This window comes from Eleutherodactylus coqui, chromosome 10 (genome assembly GCF_035609145.1).
Source record: "Eleutherodactylus coqui strain aEleCoq1 chromosome 10, aEleCoq1.hap1, whole genome shotgun sequence".
In the NCBI taxonomy this organism is placed as follows: Eukaryota; Metazoa; Chordata; class Amphibia; order Anura; family Eleutherodactylidae; genus Eleutherodactylus; species Eleutherodactylus coqui.
Window position 1 is genome coordinate 76,685,504 of NC_089846.1, and position 21,414 is coordinate 76,706,917.

The 21,414-nt window shown below is 51.9% G+C and overlaps 1 protein-coding gene across 1 annotated transcript in view; it reads left to right on the plus strand.

The window, feature by feature from the left end:
* The first annotated feature begins 6,213 nt into the window (after window positions 1-6,213).
* The window catches only part of SH3BP5L (SH3 binding domain protein 5 like), a 52,483-nt gene continuing 37,282 nt past the window's right edge, over window positions 6,214-21,414 (plus strand). The window contains exon 1 of the mRNA XM_066581344.1: window positions 6,214-6,278. The gene's annotated coding sequence lies outside the window, so the exon portion shown is untranslated. The remainder of the gene's footprint in view (window positions 6,279-21,414) is intronic.

Consider the following 21,414-nt stretch of genomic DNA (forward strand, 5'->3'; position numbering starts at 1 on the left):
TTATCAGGTGGGTATAATCCACTTTTTTTTACTATATGTAATGCAGCCAGGGCTTATATTTCAAACCACACACGCGCACACGTCCTGCAGTCCTTGTTCACCCACAGAAAATAGCTTCCTGGTTACGGCATTCATGAATCCCACCTCCAGGAAGCGGTGGCTCCGATTGGCTGAGCGGCGCTCGAGAACGAATCAATCAAGTGCTTGATGAACCAATGCCATGGCTGTGATTGGTTGGAGCGCTGCATTGATTGGCTGAGCATCGGTCGAAGAACCAATGACAGCCATTGCATTGTAGAGGCGGAACTTATGAATTGTCCAATAAATGCAACGGGTCAGCGCTCCGGAGAGCAGCAGGAGCCTGCTAGGTAAGTATAAGACACCCCCCCCCCCCCCCCCAATAGGACCTACCACCTGTTTTGGGGCAAAAAATTAATATAGAACTGTCTTATTTCTGAGGGGAAACAGTAGTAACAGAGCTTTCTAGTGTAGGATAGAGGTGGGTTTTAAAATCCAGACTCTCTGGTCCCAGAGACAGTTTCCATTGAAGCAGAGAGGTTTACTACCTGCCACATCTCCTTTCCTGGTAAGCTGCGTATCTGCCTCTTCCCAGGCCCCTTGTGTGTAGTGTCTTGGACCAGTGCTCTGCATGCATCAGCTTATCTAAGGACTGCTACTGCCATCTTAGAAGAATGACCCCAGGAATTGGTGTCTGAGTCTGGATTCACACCCCTTCACTTTTTGTGGTGGCCTTGTGCAAATTTTAAAGTCAAGTTCGTTTTCCAACCACCCCCCACAATCATACTACTATCAATACCCCATAATGACAACAGAACAAAAGAAATCTTTGTAAAAATGAAGCGCTAATATTCTGCATTGACATAAATATTCACGCTCTCTGGTATGACCCTTAAAGTTTAGCTCTGTTGGCCTCCCACTTCTCGATCATCTGAGATGCTGCTACACAGTTATTGCAGTCACCTGTGGTAAATTCTGTTGATTAGATATAGTTTTAAGAGCCCCCTTCCCCTAGTTATAAAAGATCTCACCGCTCACAATGCATGTTGGAGCCAAGCCATCTGTAGGAAAAACTACAGGATTGTGTGACGGCAAAGCTCTAGAGAATCTACAAACATATCTCTGCTGCCCTGAAAGTTCCAAATAGCCCATCGGCCTCATACTTACATGGCAGAACAACCTGAACTCTTCATGGATCCGCCGACTCCCAAACTAAGGGGGAGACGGATCTTGGTAAGCTATATGACCTAGACCCCAGCAACTCTCATAATATTTATGGACAACCAGGACTGTTCCTAGAGCCGCCTTCTCCCAAACTTAAAGGGGTTCTGACACAAATAATTTTTTTATGCTTTAGCAGCCATTGTTCTCTGGTGTGCCTAATGGACCCAGGGAACCCATGGTTTAATGGCTGCTAAAGCATAAAAAGATAATACTTACCTTGTCTCCTGTTGTTGTTGACATCGGGGGGGGGGGGGGGGTCATCTCCCAGCAGGCGCTGTTCCTCCTCTTCTGTCTGCAGGAGCCGCGCCGCTCCGGGATCGCGCGCATGCGCAGTGGAGAGGTGCCCTCTGACAGGAGTCAGGACGGGCTGCGTCTCCACTGCGCATGCGCAGCACTCCGGAGTTCAGCAGGACGGACGGGCCGCCCACAGCAAGCACTGCTTGTGACGTGCCTGCTGTGGGCAGTCCGTCCGTTCACCTCGGAAGTGCCTGACGGACGGACGGACCAGAGCAAGAAGCAGTCTTTTTGACCGCTCCTGCTCTGCTTTAAAGGCACAGAAGAAGATGCTGGCTGGAGGGGACATGCCTGGTGATTGGTCCTAGCCAGGCAAGGTGAGTACAATTTTTTTTTTTTTTATGTCAGAACCCCTTTAAGGGGGTGAAGGGTCTTGGTAAGAGAGACCAAGAGCCCAGCGGCCTCCATAATGCTTACATGGAAGAACAAGCAGGACTCTTCTTAAAGCTGCCGACCCACTAAACTAAGGGAGGTAAGGACCTTGGTAAGAGAGGGGACAAAGAGCCCAGCGGCCTCCATAATACTTACATGGAAGAACAACCAGAACTCTTCCTAAAGTCACCCAAAATAAGGGTAGAAGGGTCTTGGTAAGAGAGGGGACCAAGAGTCCAGCGGCCTCCATAATACTTACATGGAAGAGCAAAACTATTTCCTAGAGCCTCCGACCCCTCAAACTGAGGGTTCCTGCACACTGCTGATTGCGATATTGCTGCGTTTTAATGCTGATGTTAATAGGACTTTCTAATGTTTAAGACGCATTGCACAAAAATCGCAAAGCACAAACTTGCGATTTTTGTGCAATGCGTTTTTAACATTAGAAAGTCCCATTGACGTGTGTTACAAAACGCAGTGATATCACGATCACCAGTGTGCAGGAGCCCTTAGGGGGAGAAGGACCTCGATAAGAGAAGAGACCAAGAACCCAGCGGCCCCCCATAATACTTACAAGGAAGAACAACCAGGACTCTTCCTAAAGCCGCCGACTCCCCAAATTAGGGGGGAGAAGGATCTTGTAAGAGAGGCGACCAAAAACCCAGCGGCCACCATAATACTTACAAGGAAGAACAACCAGGACTCTTCCTAAAGCCGCCGACTCCCCAAATTAGGGGGGAGAAGGATCTTGTAAGAGAGGCGACCAAAAACCCAGCGGCCACCATAATACTTACATCAGAGAACAACCAGGACTCTTCCTAGAGCTGCCAACCCCCAAACTAAGGGGCAGAAGGGTCTCGGTAAGAGAGATGTCCAAGAGCCCAGCGTCCCCCATAATACTTAAATGGAAGAACAACCAGGACTCTTCCTAGAGCCGCCAATCCACCAAACTAAGGGGGAGATGGACCTTGGTAAAAGAGGTAACCAAGAGCCCAGCGGCCTCCATAATACTTACAACCAGTACTCTTCCTTGAGCTGCCGACCCACCAAAGTAAGGGGAAGAAGGGTCATGTAAGAGAGATGACCCAGAACCCAACAGCCTCATAATACTTACATAGAAGAACAACCAGAACTCTTCCTAGAGCTGCCGACCCCCAAAATAAGGGAGAGAGGGACCTTGGTAAGAGAGGGAACCAAGAGCCCAGCAACCCCAATAATACTTAACCCCTTGAGTGGCAGGTTTCCTACCACCCTGTCGTGCCCACCAGGGCAGGTTTTTTAAAATGGTCTAATCATTGAATTTCAACTAGTTTTGCAGTTGCGTCTCAAGAGCCATAACTTTTTCATTTTTCCATTGACATGGCCATATAAGGGCTTGTTTTTTGTGGGACAAGTTGTGATTTTATAAAAGGGGGGGAGGAAAAAAAGAAATGGGGAAAAAAGAAAAAAAGGGGCCATGTCTTTAAGGGGTTATATAATGTATTAACTTCCTTCTCTGGGTCATTACGACGCACACGGATACCACATGTGTGATTGTATTTTTGATTTTTTACAAAGTAAAGGGAGACAAGTGTTTTTTTTATTTTTTTAATAATTTTTTTACTTTTTTTTTTTTTTTTTTTTTTTTTAATTTTTTTTTTTTGTCCCTTTAGGGGACTTCCACAGGGACCCATCAGGACCCCTGATCACATTCCGGGGATCCGATGGTGACAGCCCTTTACATGCTGCAGTGACAGCCCTTTGCATGCTGCAGTCACATAGACTGCAGCATGTAAAGGGTTAACACAGCAGAGATCGGAGGTTTTCTCTGATCTCTGCTGTAAGAGCTAGTACCTAGCTGTCCTCTGACAGCTAACAACCAGCTCTCCCTGCCACAGAGACCATCGGCTTGCTTCTGACAAGCCGATGGTCTCTATGGCAACCTGTAAACAAAGCAGGACATTGCCGACATGTCGGCAATATCTTCTGCTGGTTTTTCAAAGCCCTTGCTTTGTTCTCTGTGGGTCTGTGCAGGCAGAGCACACTGTCACAGCTTGTGGCATTGTGCTCTGCAGCTCCCATAGTGATACATAGCCCGGAAATCTTCCGGGGTATATCACTATGGGCAGTGGAGCTCGTCCCCGGAAATTTTCCGGGCGTGCCACTCAAGGGGTTAAATGGAAGAACAACCAGGACTCCTCTTAAAACCACCGACCCACCAAACTAAGGGGGAGAAGGGTCTTGTAAGAGAGGAGACCAAAAACCCAGCCATCATTCTAGCTCCAGAGATCCTGTGTGGAGATGGGAAAAACTTTCAGAAGGTCGACCATCCCTACAGCCTCCACCAATCTGTGCTTTATGGCGGAGTGGCCAGAAAGAAGCCCCTTCAGTAAGACCTCATTCACATAGATAATTTTGCGCAGTTACACTCGCTAAAAAATTGTGACTACTAGAACCAATAGTTTTCTATAAAACATTCAGATAAATGTTTTTAAGCCGCACACAGGGTGACCGGTCAGGGTGGATGGAAACCAGGCGCTGCTCACCACCAGCCCAATACCATCCCTATAGTGAAGCCTGGTGGTGGAGTATAATTAATAATAATAATAAACTTTATTTGTATGGCGCCAACATATTCCACAGCGCTTACATAGACAGGGGGAATACAGACAAAAAATACAAAAATTTCAGAACCACGGTTACATAGTAATCAGTTGATGGAAACAATAGGAGTGCGGGTCCTGCTCCAACGAGCTTACATACTACAAGTAATGGGGTGATACAGAAGGTAAAGGCGCTGGAGATGTGCACGGTATGGCGGAGATGTGCACGGTATGGCGAGGTGGAGAGTGAGGGATTCTATACACATAGACAATGGTCAGACATTTAGCCATGTGACGGCAGAATCGGTATGACTGCAGGAGCGGTTTATGATGGCTGCCAGGGATTGCAGTCAGTAGGTCAGGGAGCATGTTATCAGGCAGCATACAGAGGGGTTTGTTTAGGGAATGCGGTATGCCTCCCTGAAGAGGTGTGTTTTTAGAGCACGCCTGAAGTTCTGCGACTCCTGGATTGCTCGGGTAGCCTTTGGAGTATCATGCTGGGGGAGGGGAGACCAGTCAGGGTGGATGGAAAGCTGAATAGAGCAAAGTACAGAAATAATGAAAACCTGATCCAGAGCGCCAGGGACCTCAGACCGGGCAAAAGGGTCACCTTCCAACACTGCACTGACCCTATGACCCCAGCCAAGACCACACAGGATGTCCTTCGATGATGCTCCCCCTCAGCTGGGATTTGCTAAACTTGTGCCTCCCGTTTGTTTCCTGCAGCCATTTTAGTTTTTGGTTAAAGCATTAATTGGCGCGATCTTGGAGAGCTGTGACACGTTCAGGCGGAGCGCGACCGCCACGGCCTGAAGTCAACACAGATAACCAAGGCGCCTGCTGTACAGTACTGTCCGCCTGGGATCACGGACACGCGTGTGCGCAGCCTGGTGCAGGCCTCTACATGCATGTGTGCGCAGCGCCGCTTGGAGCTGCATGCTGTGGCAGTGAAGGAGCCAGCAGGCAGTAATACATTGCTTAGATACAGTAGTGCCTTGGACTGTCAGATGGCTCACAGCTGTACTACTACTAGCCTGATGCCTTACATCACACCATACAGACGTGCGTCCGGTTGTGGCGCATAATCCACGCCGTTATCCATCTGGTACATTAAGCAGGCAGGCAGGAGGCGCCTTACATCAGTGGCTGCTGCGGATGTAGGTAAATCCCCCCATGCTTAGATACAGCAGTCAGTATCACACCCTACGGGATTAGATACGCAGCAGTCGGTATCACACCCTGCGGGATTAGATACGCAGCGGTCAGTAGCACAACCTGCAGGATTAGATAGCCGACACCTCACATGATTTGGATCAGCTACAATACATTTTTAGAGCTATGCTGCGACTTGAGGTCCCTTGCAGGCGGCCGCCCCTCACTGTGAGGTAACAGCCGTTCTAAACCATAGAGAAAACATGGCGGCGGTTCCCATGGTAACAAGAGCCCATGTGTTAGGACGGTGTTGCCATGGCAGCAGGTCTCACCGCCGCTGTAGTCAGGGCTTCACGCCTGACACCGCTATAAGAGTAGCCTGTACTGTACGGCATTACACACACCCGAGCTGCCATATTGGCGTACGGAACGACCCCGGCTTCCACTTCCGGTTCCGGGGTACTGGGCACCGCCCAGATCCCAGGCAACGGGACTAATAAGCACAACAAGGCAGCGCTGGGTGCTTTGTGACGTCATTGCCACCTCCGTGACGTCGACGCTGCCGGTCTATTGCCACCTCCGTGACGTCGACGCTGCCGGTCTGACCCGGCATGGCCTAAGAAGAAGAGGGTGCGGGTAGGTGTATTCTGCACGTCATGTGCCTGGTGGAGAGTGAGCGGGCGCCGGCGGGCGGCACTACTGGGACCAGTGCTGGCCAGGCCTCTACCTGCCGGGCAACCACAAGTCCCAGCAAACCCAGGGAGGGAGACCGGAGAAACCCCGCCCACAAATACTTACCACGCCCATAACAGCTAGCGTGCCCCCCCCATGTACAGTGTGCTCCAGGGAGTGACATATATAGTTCCCCCTATATACAGTGTGCTCTAGGGAGTGCCGGATAGATATATAGAGAGAAAGAGCGTGCTCCTATATACAGTCATTCCAGGGAGTGCCCCATATATATAAAGAGGGAGACCCCCCCCCCATTCCTATACAATGTACTCCAGGGAGTGCCCCATATATATAAAGAGGGAGACCCCCCCCCCCCCCCATTCCTATACAATGTACTCCAGGGAGTGCCATATATATATATATATATATATATATATATATATATATATATATATGAGAGAGACCGAGACCGACCCATATACAGTGTATTCCAAGGAGTTATATTTATTACTCGACGTCGTACAAAGTTGAAATTTGGCACAGCCATTCGGTACTAAATACCGTAGAAAAAGTGAAGGGCTCACAACGTCAATATTCAGCTCTGTACCTGAAAAACTGTGTGAAAATCTGCGATACATGAGGTTTTTTTTTCCCTCAGAAAGCATAAAGCCTAGGGAAATGATTTGTATGCTGAGAAGATTCGACCTCGTGTGTGTATGTATGTATGCGGAGGATAAATCGACCTCGCGCCTCTCTGTGTACATGCGGAGAATTACTCGACCCGCTCTGGATGTGGAAGATAAATTGACCTGGTGTATGTGTGTGATAAATCGACCTTGTGTGTGTGTTGAGGAGGATGAATCGACCTTGCGCCTTTGTGTGTGTGTTGATGAGGAGGATGAATCGACCTCGCGCCTTTGTGTGTGTTGATGAGGAGGATGAATCGACCTCGCGCCTTTGTGTGTGTTGATGAGGAGGATGAATCGACCTCGCGCCTTTGTGTGTGTTGATGAGGAGGATGAATCGACCTCGCGCCTTTGTGTGTGTTGATGAGGAGGATGAATCGACCTCGCGCCTGTTTGTGTGTGTTGATGAGGAGGATGAATCGACCTCGCGCCTGTCTGTGTGTATGTTGATGCGGAGCATGAATCGACCTCGCGCCTTTGTGTTTGTATGTTGATGCGGAGCATGAATCGACCTCGCGCCTGTCTGTGTGTATGTTGATGCAGAGGATGAATCGACCTCGCGCCTGTCTGTGTGTATGTTGATGCGGAGCATGAATCGACCTCGCGCCTTTGTGTTTGTATGTTGATGCGGAGCATGAATCGACCTCGCGCCTTTGTGTGTGTGTGTATGTTGATGCGGAGCATGAATCGACCTCGCGCCTTTGTGTGTGTATGTTGATGCGGAGGATGAATCGATCTCACGCCTTTGTGTGTGTATGTTGATGCGGAGGATGAATCGACCTCGCGCCTTTGTGTGTGTAGGTTGATGCGGAGGATGAATCGACCTCGCGCCTTTGTGTGTGTGTGTGTTGATGAGGAGGATGAATCGACCTCGCGCCTTTGTGTGTGTGTGTGTTGATGAGGAGGATGAATCGACCTCGCGCCTTTGTGTGTGTGTGTTGATGAGGAGGATGAATCGACCTCGCGCCTTTGTGTGTGTGTGTTGATGAGGAGGATGAATCGACCTCGCGCCTTTGTGTGTGTGTGTTGATGAGGAGGATGAATCGACCTCGCGCCTTTGTGTGTGTGTGTTGATGAGGAGGATGAATCGACCTCGCGCCTTTGTGTGTGTGTGTTGATGAGGAGGATGACTCGACCTCGCGCCTGTGTGTGTGTTGATGCGGAGGATGAATCGACCTCGCGCCTGTGTGTGTGTTGATGCGGAGGATGACTCGACCTCGCGCCTGTGTGTGTGTTGATGCGGAGGATGAATCGACCTCGCGCCTGTGTGTGTGTTGATGCGGAGGATGACTCGACCTCGCGCCTGTGTGTGTGTTGATGCGGAGGATGACTCGACCTCGCGCCTGTGTGTGTGTTGATGCGGAGGATGACTCGACCTCGCGCCTGTGTGTGTGTTGATGCGGAGGATGAATCGACCTCGCGCCTGTGTGTGTGTTGATGCGGAGGATGACTCGACCTCGCGCCTGTGTGTGTGTTGATGCGGAGGATGACTCGACCTCGCGCCTGTGTGTGTGTTGATGCGGAGGATGATTCGACCTCGCGCCTGTGTGTGTGTTGATGCGGAGGATGACTCGACCTCGCGCCTGTGTGTGTGTTGATGCGGAGGATGACTCGACCTCGCGCCTGTGTGTGTGTTGATGCGGAGGATGACTCGACCTCGCGCCTGTGTGTGTGTTGATGCGGAGGATGACTCGACCTCGCGCCTGTGTGTGTGTTGATGCGGAGGATGACTCGACCTCGCGCCTGTGTGTGTGTTGATGCGGAGGATGACTCGACCTCGCGCCTGTGTGTGTGTTGATGCGGAGGATGACTCGACCTCGCGCCTGTGTGTGTGTTGATGCGGAGGATGACTCGACCTCGCGCCTGTGTGTGTGTTGATGCGGAGGATGACTCGACCTCGCGCCTGTGTGTGTGTTGATGCGGAGGATGACTCGACCTCGCGCCTGTGTGTGTGTTGATGCGGAGGATGACTCGACCTCGCGCCTGTGTGTGTGTTGATGCGGAGGATGAATCGACCTCGCGCCTGTGTGTGTGTGTGTCTGTCTGGATGCGGAGCGGAGGATGAATCGACATCGCGCTTGTGTGTGTGTGTGCGTGTTGATGCGGAGGATGAATCGACCACGCGCCTTTGTGTGTGTTCTGATGAGGAGGATGAATCGACCTCGCGCCTTTGTGTGTGTGTACGTTGATTAGGAGGATGAATCGACCTCGCGCCTTTGTGTTTGTGTGTTCATTAGGAGGATGAATCGAACTCGCGCCTTTGTGTTTGTTGATGAGGAGAATGAATCGACCTCGCACCTTTGTGTGTGTGTTGATAAGGAGGATGAATCGATCTCGCGCCTGTGTGTGTGTGTGTCTGTCTGGATGCGGAGCGGAGGATGAATCGACATCGCGCTTGTGTGTGTGTGTGCGTGTTGATGCGGAGGATGAATCGACCACGCGCCTTTGTGTGTGTTCTGATGAGGAGGATGAATCGACCTCGCGCCTTTGTGTGTGTGTACGTTGATTAGGAGGATGAATCGACCTCGCGCCTTTGTGTTTGTGTGTTCATTAGGAGGATGAATCGAACTCGCGCCTTTGTGTTTGTTGATGAGGAGAATGAATCGACCTCGCACCTTTGTGTGTGTGTTGATAAGGAGGATGAATCGATCTCGCGCCTGTGTGTGTGTTGATGCGGGGGGTGAATCGACCTTGCGCCTGTGTGTGTGTGTGTTGATGCGGAGGTTGAATCGACCTCGCGCCTTTTGTGTGTGTGTGTGTGTGTGTGTGTGTTGATGAGGAGAATGAATCAACCTCGCGCCTTTGTGTGTGTGTTGATGAGGAGGATGAATCGACCTCGCGCCTTTTGTGTGTGTGTTGATTAGGAGGATGAATCGACCTTGCGCCTTTGTGTGTGTGTTGATGAGGAGGATGAATCGACCTCGCGCCTTTTGTGTGTGTGTTGATTAGGAGGATGAATCGACCTTGCGCCTTTGTGTGTGTGTTGATGAGGAGGATGAATCGACGTCGCGCCTTTGTGTGTGTGTTGATAAGGAGGATGAATCAAACTCGTGCCTTTTGTGTGTGTGTTGATGAGGAGGATGAATCGACCTTGCGCCTTTTTGTGTGTGTGTGTGTGTGTGTGTGTGTGTGTGTGCGCGCGTGTTGATGAGGAGGATGAATCGACCTCGCGCCTTTGTGTGTGTGTTGATGAGGAGCATGAATCGACCTTGCGCCTTTGTGTGTGTGTTGATGAGGAGGATGAATCGACCTCGCGCCTTTGTGTGTGTGTTGATGAGGAGGATGAATCGACCTCGCGCCTTTGTGTGTGTGTTGATGAGGAGGATGAATCGACCTCGCGCCTTTGTGTGTGTGTTGGTGAGGAGGATGAATCGACCTCGCGCCTTTGTGTGTTGATTAGGAGGATGAATCGACCTCGCGCCTGTGTGTGTTGATGCGTAGGATGAGTCTACCTTGCTTGTGTATGTATGTGTGTGTGTGTGTGTGTGTGTGTGTGTGTGTGTGTGTTAATGAGGAGGATGAATCGACCCCCGCCTTTGTGTGTGTGCGTTGATGAGGAGGATGAATCGACCTTGTGTGTGTGTGTGTGTGTGTGTGTGTGTGTGTGTGTGTGTGCGCGCGTGTGCGCGCGCGAAGGATGAATCGACCTTGCGCCTGTGTGTGTGTAGATGCGGAGGATGAATCGACCTCGCGCCTGTGTGTGTTGATGCGGGGGGGGGAATCGACGTCGCGCTTTTGTGTGTTGATGAGGAGGAAGAATCGACCTCGCGCTTTTGTGTGTGTGCTGATGAGGAGGAAGAATCGACCTCGCGCCGTGTGTGTGTGTGTGTGTTTGCGCGCGCGTGTGTTGATGAGGAGGATGAATCGACCTCACGCCTTTGTGTGTGTGTTGATTAGGAGGATGAATCGACCTTGTGCCTTTGTGTGTGTGTTGATAAGGAGGATGAATCAAACTCGTGCCTTTGTGTGTGTGTGTGTTGATGAGGAGGATGAATCGACCTCGCGCCTTTTTGTGTGTGTTGATAAGGAGGATGAATCGACTTTGCGCCGTGTGTGTGTGTGCGTGCGTGCGTGCGTGCGTGCGCGCGCGCGCGTTGATGAGGAGGATGAATCGACCTCGCGCCTTTTGTGTGTGTTGATTAGGAGGATGAATCGAACTCGCGCCTGTGTGTGTTGATGCGTAGGATGAGTCTACCTTGCTCGTGTCTGTGTGTCTGTGTGTGTGTGTGTGTGTGTGTGTGCGTTGATGAGGAGGATGAATCGACCTCGCGCCTTTGTGTGTGTTGATGAGGAGGATGAATCGACCTCGCGCCTTTGTGTGTGTTGATGAGGAGGATGAATCGACCTCGCGCCTGTCTGTGTGTATGTTGATGCAGAGGATGAATCGACCTCGCGCCTGTCTGTGTGTATGTTGATGCAGAGGATGAATCGACCTCGCGCCTGTCTGTGTGTATGTTGATGCAGAGGATGAATCGACCTCGCGCCTGTCTGTGTGTATGTTGATGCAGAGGATGAATCGACCTCGCGCCTTTGTGTGTGTATGTTGATGCGGAGGATGAATCGACCTCGCGCCTTTGTGTGTGTATGTTGATGCGGAGGATGAATCGACCTCGCGCCTTTCTGTGTGTGTTGATGAGGAGGATGAATCGACCTTGTGCCTTTGTGTGTGTGTTGATAAGGAGGATGAATCAAACTCGTGCCTTTGTGTGTGTGTGTGTTGATGAGGAGGATGAATCGACCTCGCGCCTTTTTGTGTGTGTGTGTTGATAAGGAGGATGAATCGACTTCGCGCCGTGTGTGTGTGTGCGCGCGTGCGTGCGCGCGCGCGTTGATGAGGAGGATGAATCGACCTCGCGCCTTTTGTGTGTGTTGATTAGGAGGATGAATCGACCTCGCGCCTGTGTGTGTTGATGCGTAGGATGAGTCTACCTTGCTCGTGTCTGTGTGTCTGTGTGTGTGTGTGTGTGTGTGTGTGTGTGCGTTGATGAGGAGGATGAATCGACCTCGCGCCTTTGTGTGTGTTGATGAGGAGGATGAATCGACCTCGCGCCTTTGTGTGTGTTGATGAGGAGGATGAATCGACCTCGCGCCTTTGTGTGTGTTGATGAGGAGGGTGAATCCACCTTGCGCCTTTGTGTGTGTTGATGAGGAGGGTGAATCCACCTTGCGCCTTTGTGTGTGTTGATGAGGAGGATGAATCGACCTCGCGCCTTTGTGTGTGTTGATGAGGAGGATGAATCGACCTCGCGCCTGTCTGTGTGTATGTTGATGCAGAGGATGAATCGACCTCGCGCCTGTCTGTGTGTATGTTGATGCAGAGGATGAATCGACCTCGCGCCTTTGTGTGTGTATGTTGATGCGGAGGATGAATCGACCTCGCGCCTTTGTGTGTGTATGTTGATGCGGAGGATGAATCGACCTCGCGCCTTTCTGTGTGTGTTGATGAGGAGGATGAATCGACCTTGTGCCCTTGTGTGTGTGTTGATAAGGAGGATGAATCAAACTCGTGCCTTTTTGTGTGTGTGTGTTGATAAGGAGGATGAATCGACTTCGCGCCGTGTGTGTGCGTGCGTGCGTGCGCGCGCGCGCGTTGATGAGGAGGATGAATCGACCTCGCGCCTTTTGTGTGTGTTGATTAGGAGGATGAATCGAACTCGCGCCTTTGTGTGTGTTGATTAGGAGGATGAATCGACCTCGCGCCTGTGTGTGTTGATGCGTAGGATGAGTCTACCTTGCTCGTGTCTGTGTGTCTGTGTGTGTGTGTGTGTGTGTGTGTGTGTGTGTGTGTGCGTTGATGAGGAGGATGAATCGACCTCGCGCCTTTGTGTGTGTTGATGAGGAGGATGAATCGACCTCGCGCCTTTGTGTGTGTTGATGAGGAGGATGAATCGACCTCGCGCCTTTGTGTGTGTTGATGAGGAGGGTGAATCCACCTTGCGCCTTTGTGTGTGTTGATGAGGAGGGTGAATCCACCTTGCGCCTTTGTGTGTGTTGATGAGGAGGATGAATCGACCTCGCGCCTTTGTGTGTGTTGATGAGGAGGATGAATCGACCTCGCGCCTGTCTGTGTGTATGTTGATGCAGAGGATGAATCGACCTCGCGCCTGTCTGTGTGTATGTTGATGCAGAGGATGAATCGACCTCGCGCCTGTCTGTGTGTATGTTGATGCAGAGGATGAATCGACCTCGCGCCTGTCTGTGTGTATGTTGATGCAGAGGATGAATCGACCTCGCGCCTTTGTGTGTGTATGTTGATGCGGAGGATGAATCGACCTCGCGCCTTTCTGTGTGTGTTGATGAGGAGGATGAATCGACCTCGCGCCTTTGTGTGTGTGTGTGTGTTGATTAGGAGGATGAATCGACCTTGCGCCTTTGTGTGTGTGTGTGTGTTGATGAGGAGGATGAATCGACCTCGCGCCTTTGTGTGTGTGTTGATGAGGAGGATGAATCGACCACGCGCCTTTGTGTGTGTGTGTTGATGAGGAGGATGAATCGACTTCGCGCCTTTGTGTGTGTGTGTTGATGAGGAGGATGAATCGACCTCGCGACCTTTGTGTGTGTGTGTGTGTGTGTGTGTGTTGATGAGGAGGATGAATTGACCTCGCGCCTTTGTGTGTGTTGATGAGGAGGATGAATCGACCTCGCGCCTTTGTGTGTGTGTGTGTTGATGAGGAGGATGAATCGACCTCGCGCCTTTGTGTGTGTGTTGATGAGGAGGATGAATCGACCTCGCGCCTTTGTGTGTGTGTTGATGAGGAGGATGAATCGACCTCGCGCCGTTGTGTGTGTGTTGATGAGGAGGATGAATCGACCTCGCGCCTTTGTGTGTGTGTTGATGCGGAGGATGAATCGACCTCGCGCCTGTGTGTGTGTTGATGCGGAGGATGAATCGACCTCGCGCCTTTGTGTGTGTGTGTGTTGATGCGGAGGATGAATCGACCTCGCGCCTTTGTGTGTGTGTTGATGCGGAGGATGAATCGACCTCGCGCCTTTGTGTGTGTGTTGATGCGGAGGATGAATCGACCTCGCGCCTTTGTGTGTGTGTGTGTTGATGAGGAGGATGAATCGACCTCGCGCCTTTGTGTGTGTGTGTGTTGATGAGGAGGATGAATCAACCTCGCGCCTTTGTGTGTGTGTGTGTTGATGAGGAGGATGAATCGACCTCGCGCCTTTGTGTGTGTTGATGCGGAGGATGAATCGACCTCGCGCCTGTGTGTGTGTTGATGCGGAGGATGAATCGACCTCGCGCCTGTGTGTGTGTTGATGCGGAGGATGAATCGACCTCGCGCCTGTGTGTGTGTTGATGCGGAGGATGAATCGACCTCGCGCCTCTCTGTGTACATGCGGAGAATTACTCGACCCGCTCTGGATGTGGAAGATAAATTGACCTGGTGTATGTGTGTAATAAATCGACCTTGTGTGTGTGTTGAGGAGGATGAATCGACCTTGCGCCTTTGTGTGTGTGTTGATGAGGAGGATGAATCGACCTCGCACCTTTGTGTGTGTTGATGAGGAGGATGAATCGACCTCGCACCTTTGTGTGTGTGTTGATGAGGAGGATGAATCGACCTTGCGCCTTTGTGTGTGTGTTGATGAGGAGGATGAATCGACCTCGCACCTTTGTGTGTGTTGATGAGGAGGATGAATCGACCTCGCGCCTTTGTGTGTGTTGATGAGGAGGATGAATCGACCTCGCGCCTGTCTGTGTGTATGTTGATGCAGAGGATGAATCGACCTCGCGCCTGTCTGTGTGTATGTTGATGCGGAACATGAATCGACCTCGTGCCTTTGTGTGTGTATGTTGATGCGGAGCATGAATCGACCTCGCGCCTTTGTGTGTGTGTATGTTGATGCGGAGCATGAATCGACCTCGCGCCTTTGTGTGTGTGTATGTTGATGCGGAGGATGAATCGACCTCACGCCTTTGTGTGTGTATGTTGATGCGGAGGATGAATCGACCTCGCGCCTTTGTGTGTGTAGGTTGATGCGGAGGATGAATCGACCTCGCGCCTTTGTGTGTGTGTGTTGATGAGGAGGATGAATCGACCTCGCGCCTTTGTGTGTGTGTGTTGATGAGGAGGATGAATCGACCTCGCGCCTTTGTGTGTGTGTGTTGATGAGGAGGATGAATCGACCTCGCGCCTTTGTGTGTGTGTGTGTGTTGATGAGGAGGATGAATCGACCTCGCGCCTTTGTGTGTGTGTGTTGATGAGGAGGATGAATCGACCTCGCGCCTGTGTGTGTGTTGATGCGGAGGATGAATCGACCTCGCTCCTGTGTGTGTGTTGATGCGGAGGATGAATCGACCTCGCGCCTGTGTGTGTGTTGATGCGGAGGATGACTCGACCTCGCGCCTGTGTGTGTGTTGATGCGGAGGATGAATCGACCTCGCGCCTGTGTGTGTGTTGATGCGGAGGATGACTCGACCTCGCGCCTGTGTGTGTGTTGATGCGGAGGATGAATCGACCTCGCGCCTGTGTGTGTGTTGATGCGGAGGATGAATCGACCTCGCGCCTGTGTGTGTGTTGATGCGGAGGATGACTCGACCTCGCGCCTGTGTGTGTGTTGATGCGGAGGATGACTCGACCTCGCGCCTGTGTGTGTGTTGATGCGGAGGATGACTGGACCTCGCGCCTGTGTGTGTGTTGATGCGGAGGATGAATCGACCTCGCGCCTGTGTGTGTGTTGATGCGGAGGATGACTCGACCTCGCGCCTGTGTGTGTGTTGATGCGGAGGATGACTCGACCTCGCGCCTGTGTGTGTGTTGATGCGGAGGATGAATCGACCTCGCGCCTGTGTGTGTGTGTCTGTCTGGATGCGGAGCGGAGGATGAATCGACATCGCGCTTGTGTGTGTGTGTGTGCGTGTTGATGCGGAGGATGAATCGACCACGCGCCTTTGTGTGTGTTCTGATGAGGAGGATGAATCGACCTCGCGCCTTTGTGTGTGTGTACGTTGATTAGGAGGATGAATCGACCTCGCGCCTTTGTGTTTGTGTGTTCATTAGGAGGATGAATCGAACTCGCGCCTTTGTGTTTGTTGATGAGGAGGATGAATCGACCTCGCGCCTGTTTGTGTGTGTTGATGAGGAGGATGAATCGACCTCGCGCCTGTCTGTGTGTATGTTGATGCGGAGCATGAATCGACCTCGCGCCTTTGTGTTTGTATGTTGATGCGGAGCATGAATCGACCTCGCGCCTGTCTGTGTGTATGTTGATGCAGAGGATGAATCGACCTCGCGCCTGTCTGTGTGTATGTTGATGCGGAGCATGAATCGACCTCGCGCCTTTGTGTTTGTATGTTGATGCGGAGCATGAATCGACCTCGCGCCTTTGTGTGTGTGTGTGTATGTTGATGCGGAGCATGAATCGACCTCGCGCCTTTGTGTGTGTATGTTGATGCGGAGGATGAATCGATCTCACGCCTTTGTGTGTGTATGTTGATGCGGAGGATGAATCGACCTCGCGCCTTTGTGTGTGTAGGTTGATGCGGAGGATGAATCGACCTCGCGCCTTTGTGTGTGTGTGTGTTGATGAGGAGGATGAATCGACCTCGCGCCTTTGTGTGTGTGTGTTGATGAGGAGGATGAATCGACCTCGCGCCTTTGTGTGTGTGTGTTGATGAGGAGGATGAATCGACCTCGCGCCTTTGTGTGTGTGTGTGTGTTGATGAGGAGGATGAATCGACCTCGCGCCTTTGTGTGTGTGTGTTGATGAGGAGGATGACTCGACCTCGCGCCTGTGTGTGTGTTGATGCGGAGGATGAATCGACCTCGCGCCTGTGTGTGTGTTGATGCGGAGGATGACTCGACCTCGCGCCTGTGTGTGTGTTGATGCGGAGGATGAATCGACCTCGCGCCTGTGTGTGTGTTGATGCGGAGGATGACTCGACCGCGCGCCTGTGTGTGTGTTGATGCGGAGGATGACTCGACCTCGCGCCTGTGTGTGTGTTGATGCGGAGGATGACTCGACCTCGCGCCTGTGTGTGTGTTGATGCGGAGGATGAATCGACCTCGCGCCTGTGTGTGTGTTGATGCGGAGGATGACTCGACCTCGCGCCTGTGTGTGTGTTGATGCGGAGGATGACTCGACCTCGCGCCTGTGTGTGTGTTGATGCGGAGGATGATTCGACCTCGCGCCTGTGTGTGTGTTGATGCGGAGGATGACTCGACCTCGCGCCTGTGTGTGTGTTGATGCGGAGGATGACTCGACCTCGCGCCTGTGTGTGTGTTGATGCGGAGGATGACTCGACCTCGCGCCTGTGTGTGTGTTGATGCGGAGGATGACTCGACCTCGCGCCTGTGTGTGTGTTGATGCGGAGGATGACTCGACCTCGCGCCTGTGTGTGTGTTGATGCGGAGGATGACTCGACCTCGCGCCTGTGTGTGTGTTGATGCGGAGGATGACTCGACCTCGCGCCTGTGTGTGTGTTGATGCGGAGGATGACTCGACCTCGCGCCTGTGTGTGTGTTGATGCGGAGGATGACTCGACCTCGCGCCTGTGTGTGTGTTGATGCGGAGGATGACTCGACCTCGCGCCTGTGTGTGTGTTGATGCGGAGGATGACTCGACCTCGCGCCTGTGTGTGTGTTGATGCGGAGGATGACTCGACCTCGCGCCTGTGTGTGTGTTGATGCGGAGGATGACTCGACCTCGCGCCTGTGTGTGTGTTGATGCGGAGGATGAATCGACCTCGCGCCTGTGTGTGTGTGTGTCTGTCTGGATGCGGAGCGGAGGATGAATCGACATCGCGCTTGTGTGTGTGTGTGCGTGTTGATGCGGAGGATGAATCGACCACGCGCCTTTGTGTGTGTTCTGATGAGGAGGATGAATCGACCTCGCGCCTTTGTGTGTGTGTACGTTGATTAGGAGGATGAATCGACCTCGCGCCTTTGTGTTTGTGTGTTCATTAGGAGGATGAATCGAACTCGCGCCTTTGTGTTTGTTGATGAGGAGAATGAATCGACCTCGCACCTTTGTGTGTGTGTTGATAAGGAGGATGAATCGATCTCGCGCCTGTGTGTGTGTGTGTCTGTCTGGATGCGGAGCGGAGGATGAATCGACATCGCGCTTGTGTGTGTGTGTGCGTGTTGATGCGGAGGATGAATCGACCACGCGCCTTTGTGTGTGTTCTGATGAGGAGGATGAATCGACCTCGCGCCTTTGTGTGTGTGTACGTTGATTAGGAGGATGAATCGACCTCGCGCCTTTGTGTTTGTGTGTTCATTAGGAGGATGAATCGAACTCGCGCCTTTGTGTTTGTTGATGAGGAGAATGAATCGACCTCGCACCTTTGTGTGTGTGTTGATAAGGAGGATGAATCGATCTCGCGCCTGTGTGTGTGTTGATGTGGGGGGTGAATCGACCTTGCGCCTGTGTGTGTGTGTGTTGATGCGGAGGTTGAATCGACCTCGCGCCTTTTGTGTGTGTGTGTGTGTGTGTGTGTTGATGAGGAGAATGAATCAACCTCGCGCCTTTGTGTGTGTGTTGATGAGGAGGATGAATCGACCTCGCGCCTTTTGTGTGTGTGTTGATTAGGAGGATGAATCGACCTTGCGCCTTTGTGTGTGTGTTGATGAGGAGGATGAATCGACCTCGCGCCTTTTGTGTGTGTGTTGATTAGGAGGATGAATCGACCTTGCGCCTTTGTGTGTGTGTTGATGAGGAGGATGAATCGACGTCGCGCCTTTGTGTGTGTGTTGATAAGGAGGATGAATCAAACTCGTGCCTTTTGTGTGTGTGTTGATGAGGAGGATGAATCGACCTCGCGCCTTTTTGTGTGTGTGTGTGTGTGTGTGTGTGTGCGCGCGTGTTGATGAGGAGGATGAATCGACCTCGCGCCTTTGTGTGTGTGTTGATGAGGAGCATGAATCGACCTCGCGCCTTTGTGTGTGTGTTGATGAGGAGGATGAATCGACCTCGCGCCTTTGTGTGTGTGTTGATGAGGAGGATGAATCGACCTCGCGCCTTTGTGTGTGTGTTGATGAGGAGGATGAATCGACCTCGCGCCTTTGTGTGTGTGTTGGTGAGGAGGATGAATCGACCTCGCGCCTTTGTGTGTTGATTAGGAGGATGAATCGACCTCGCGCCTGTGTGTGTTGATGCGTAGGATGAGTCTACCTTGCTTGTGTATGTGTGTGTGTGTGTGTGTGTGTGTGTGTGTGTGTGTGTGTGTGTGTGTTAATGAGGAGGATGAATCGACCCCCGCCTTTGTGTGTGTGCGTTGATGAGGAGGATGAATCGACGTGTGTGTGTGTGTGTGTGTGTGTGTGTGTGTGTGTGTGTGTGTGTGTGTGTGTGCGCGCGCGCGCGCGCGAAGGATGAATCGACCTTGCGCCTGTGTGTGTGTAGATGCGGAGGATGAATCGACCTCGCGCCTGTGTGTGTTGATGCGGGGGGGGGAATCGACGTCGCGCTTTTGTGTGTTGATGAGGAGGAAGAATCGACCTCGCGCTTTTGTGTGTGTGCTGATGAGGAGGAAGAATCGACCTCGCGCCGTGTGTGTGTGTGTGTGTTTGCGCGCGCGTGTGTTGATGAGGAGGATGAATCGACCTCACGCCTTTGTGTGTGTGTTGATTAGGAGGATGAATCGACCTTGTGCCTTTGTGTGTGTGTTGATAAGGAGGATGAATCAAACTCGTGCCTTTGTGTGTGTGTGTGTTGATGAGGAGGATGAATCGACCTCGCGCCTTTTTGTGTGTGTTGATAAGGAGGATGAATCGACTTCGCGCCGTGTGTGTGTGTGCGTGCGTGCGTGCGTGCGCGCGCGCGCGTTGATGAGGAGGATGAATCGACCTCGCGCCTTTTGTGTGTGTTGATTAGGAGGATGAATCGAACTCGCGCCTTTGTGTGTGTTGATTAGGAGGATGAATCGACCTCGCGCCTGTGTGTGTTGATGCGTAGGATGAGTCTACCTTGCTCGTGTCTGTGTGTCTGTGTGTGTGTGTGTGTGTGTGTGCGTTGATGAGGAGGATGAATCGACCTCGCGCCTTTGTGTGTGTTGATGAGGAGGATGAATCGACCTCGCGCCTTTGTGTGTGTTGATGAGGAGGATGAATCGACCTCGCGCCTGTCTGTGTGTATGTTGATGCAGAGGATGAATCGACCTCGCGCCTGTCTGTGTGTATGTTGATGCAGAGGATGAATCGACCTCGCGCCTGTCTGTGTGTATGTTGATGCAGAGGATGAATCGACCTCGCGCCTGTCTGTGTGTATGTTGATGCAGAGGATGAATCGACCTCGCGCCTTTGTGTGTGTATGTTGATGCGGAGGATGAATCGACCTCGCGCCTTTCTGTGTGTGTTGATGAGGAGGATGAATCGACCTTGTGCCTTTGTGTGTGTGTTGATAAGGAGGATGAATCAAACTCGTGCCTTTGTGTGTGTGTGTGTTGATGAGGAGGATGAATCGACCTCGCGCCTTTTTGTGTGTGTGTGTTGATAAGGAGGATGAATCGACTTCGCGCCGTGTGTGTGTGTGCGTGCGTGCGTGCGCGCGCGCGCGCGTTGATGAGGAGGATGAATCGACCTCGCGCCTTTTGTGTGTGTTGATTAGGAGGAGGAATCGAACTCGCGCCTTTGTGTGTGTTGATTAGGAGGATGAATCGACCTCGCGCCTGTGTGTGTTGATGCGTAGGATGAGTCTACCTTGCTCGTGTCTGTGTGTCTGTGTGTGTGTGTGTGTGTGTGTGTGTGTGTGTGTGTGCGTTGATGAGGAGGATGAATCGACCTCGCGCCTTTGTGTGTGTTGATGAGGAGGATGAATCGACCTCGCGCCTTTGTGTGTGTTGATGAGGAGGATGAATCGACCTCGCGCCTTTGTGTGTGTTGATGAGGAGGGTGAATCCACCTTGCGCCTTTGTGTGTGTTGATGAGGAGGGTGAATCCACCTTGCGCCTTTGTGTGTGTTGATGAGGAGGATGAATCGAGCTCGCGCCTTTGTGTGTGTTGATGAGGAGGATGAATCGACCTCGCGCCTGTCTGTGTGTATGTTGATGCAGAGGATGAATCGACCTCGCGCCTGTCTGTGTGTATGTTGATGCAGAGGATGAATCGACCTCGCGCCTTTGTGTGTGTATGTTGATGCGGAGGATGAATCGACCTCGCGCCTTTGTGTGTGTATGTTGATGCGGAGGATGAATCGACCTCGCGCCTTTCTGTGTGTGTTGATGAGGAGGATGAATCGACCTTGTGCCTTTGTGTGTGTGTTGATAAGGAGGATGAATCAAACTCGTGCCTTTTTGTGTGTGTGTGTTGATAAGGAGGATGAATCGACTTCGCGCCGTGTGTGTGCGTGCGTGCGTGCGCGCGCGCGCGTTGATGAGGAGGATGAATCGACCTCGCGCCTTTTGTGTGTGTTGATTAGGAGGATGAATCGAACTCGCGCCTTTGTGTGTGTTGATTAGGAGGATGAAT